Source organism: Oryctolagus cuniculus, chromosome 11 (genome assembly GCF_964237555.1).
Source record: "Oryctolagus cuniculus chromosome 11, mOryCun1.1, whole genome shotgun sequence".
Taxonomy (NCBI): Eukaryota; Metazoa; Chordata; class Mammalia; order Lagomorpha; family Leporidae; genus Oryctolagus; species Oryctolagus cuniculus.
This window is the reverse complement of record NC_091442.1, coordinates 5,208,196-5,211,302: the sequence shown is the minus strand read 5'-3', so window position 1 is coordinate 5,211,302 and position 3,107 is coordinate 5,208,196.

Below are 3,107 nucleotides of genomic sequence, written 5' to 3'. Positions count from 1 at the left end.
GTGTCAGTGTTCTGTATTTTCCGCTTCAGTAGAACAACTGGCCGGCTTTCCCCACGGCCTCTGGGAGCTGGCTCTCGTCACACCTCCCACATTACCAGGACCTGCACCACTCCAGTATACAGCCGGTAAAGATCATACCAGTTTGACGGGAAACGTGATCAAAAGTTTGTCTGATCTAATCCCAATGAGTGAGCCCCGATTCTGCAGTTAGCTGTTGCTTATCTTCACAAATGATTAATAGCTGTTGACTTTTTTATGTAATTTTCAGTCTTTTCCATTCTCTTCAGAATGAACTAACTTCTCACTGGATGTACTCCTGGTAAAGGCATCTCAGAGGATGTGTCTTAACCATCTGATAGAAACGTTGTTTAGACTTCAGAAGGTGGTGGTATCTCTCTGTATTCAGCTCTTAAGCTTGGTCAAAGAACCCTGAACACCCCATCTTAAAAATCTTGTTTTATATTTATCCCAGAAGCCAAATACTTCATGATCTAGGTTAAGAGTACCTAGAAATATAATCTGGGATCATTTGATAAAAACAGTAAATAGATTAAACTAAAAGCGATTCTTTGTGTTACAGGAACCTTCTTGAAGTTACTGCATGAGAATCCTGCTCAGGTATTATCCTACAGGTCTCTGAGCGTATTAAGTCACAGAGTTCTAGTTCAGATTTCCAAGGAGCTCTGTTTTGGTCCATGGTGAATATAAACTCAGTTTTCCTTTGTATCCTGCCTCTTTGATATTGGAACTTGGCCGTCTGTAGGTGCTATTTTTCTAAGACTGAAAGAAACCTGCTGAATAGGAACAAGGCTAACCATTTCTCCCAAAAACTTCCCAACCCAAACTTCCTACTTCTTTTTCTGACTCTTACTTTCAACCCATGAAACTAAAGCAGAGCCTTAACATTTCTGTATTCTGCTTTGGCTCACGAACCAAAATGACCACACTGCGCTTCCGATGTAAATCCCATTGGCTCTTCTCAGTGGTTTGTGAATTATCATAATGCCTACTTTTTCAAGTTTTTAGAGCAGGTTCAGTCATGGACCTATAGTTTCAGGACCGAGAGTCACAAGATCAAGATACTTTTGTGTGTTTCCAAAATGGTTTTCTTTTTTCCCTTTGAAAGCCAGTTAGGTTTTTAGCTGGTGTAAATGCCGGGAATGTTACATGGACTCAGTAGTATGCGCACCTCATTAACTACCCTGGCACTCGTGGTACATAATACCAGGTCAGGGTAAGAACATGCACCTTCTGTGTTATTTCTCAAAGATGTATGTTCTCTAAAATAAACTTTTTGTGTATAGTGATAATTCAAAGCTACTTTCTCGCAGGGGCCTGGGGAGAGCTTGACTGAACATTGCCATATTTAAACACGAGGTCTCAGACAGCCATGAAGACTGGGGTACTTTCCACACTGTTTCTTTAGTGCTTTGTTTCAGAAGTCAGGTTTTTGTAGCTGAGTCACCTTTCGCTCCGTACCTTTGCTCTTCTCGTCTGCGAGCTTAAAAGCCTTGAGTGTCATTCACTTTCTTTGGTTCCTTCAGAAACTATCTTAAGCCTTTGGCTTTGGTTTTCTTTAGGAAGGGCGGCCTAGCGGAGCCCAGTGTCCACTCTGCTGCTGACCTGGTGAGTGGTGAAGTGAGGCGTTTCCCACTGGGGCAGCTCCTGTCTCTTGGGTAAAGGATTTGGTGAAAATAGCCCACGACACGCACTTCAAGCAGCGAAGCTCCTCTTTTCGATGCATGTTTGATGTCCACAGATGTTGGGGAGGAAGAAGCGTCCACTTAGACGTCTGAGACTTCTGAGACTTGGCGCCCTTTTTGTATACACCTGGGTGGAACTTATTTTTAATCTTATATAAAGATTGATTTATTTGAATGAGTTAGAGGGAGAGACAGATCCACTGGTTCACTCCCCAGTTGGCCACAGTAGCCACGCTGAAGCCAGGAGCTGCTTCCAAGTCTCCCACGTGGCTGCAGGGGCCAAGCACTTGGGCTGTGCTGCACTGCTTTCCCAGGCCATTAGGGAGCTGGATTGGAAGAGGAGCAACCAGGACATGAATCGGCACCCACATGGGATGCTGGCGCCGCAGGCAGCAACCTTAGCTGCTTTGCCATAATGCCAGCCCCTGTTTTTAAATAGCTGGGATAACAGGGAATTACTAAGAGTTGAAAATAACAGGAAGCCGTATGCAGAGGATCTGCCTGTGGTACCAGCTGGCAGTTGGCCCTGTAGCACTTGTCACTTCTAGAAACCTGGCTGTAAGCAGAAGTCAAAGCTCTGAGTCTCTCTGTGTGGGAACTTAAGCCAGTACCCAGAAAGCACACAAAAGGTGCCTCCCTCAAAAATGGTGAGCTTCTCAGAAACCTGCCTCCAAGAAAGATGGGAGGAGCCAGCACTGTGGCCTAGTGAATAAAGCCACCGCCTGCAGTGCTGGCATCCCGCTTGGGCGCTGGTTCCAGTCCCAGCTGCTCCACTTCTGATCCAGCTCTCTGCTGTGGCCTGGGAAAGCAGTAGAAGATGGCCCAAGTCCTTGGGCCCCTGCATCTGCGTGGGAGACCCAGAAGCTCCTGGCTTCTGGCTTCAGATCGGCGCAGCTCCAGCCATTGCAGCCAATTGGGAAGTGAACCAGCAGGTGGAAGACTCTCCCCGCCCCCCTCCCTCTCCTTCTCCTTCTCTCTGTCTCTGTGTAACTCTGACTTTCAAATAAATAAATCTTAAAAAAAGAAAGATTGGAAACCCACTTCCTCCACACTGGCTCAGGGACTGCAGGAGGGGCAGACAGAAAGGAGGGTCCTCTCAGCCCAGACCACAAGCTGCTCCTTCTTGGAGAAAATCAGGTGTGGGGGCGGTTTAAAGCCGTGTCCAGTTCATGGTGGCCGCCAGTGGCTAGTAGGAGGCAGCACAGGTTGTCTGGAAGAACACATCTTAACCCCTGTCCAGTAATTCTCCCGGATGGCACTCAGAATCTTGGGCTCGCAAATACACGGCGAGACTGAAAAAACACAGGAAACCAGACTTGCAAAGATTGAGTGAACTTAACCTAATGCAGAATGTGATAAAGGTATGTAGAAATGTTTAAAGAACTAAAACAGTAGCTAAATAGG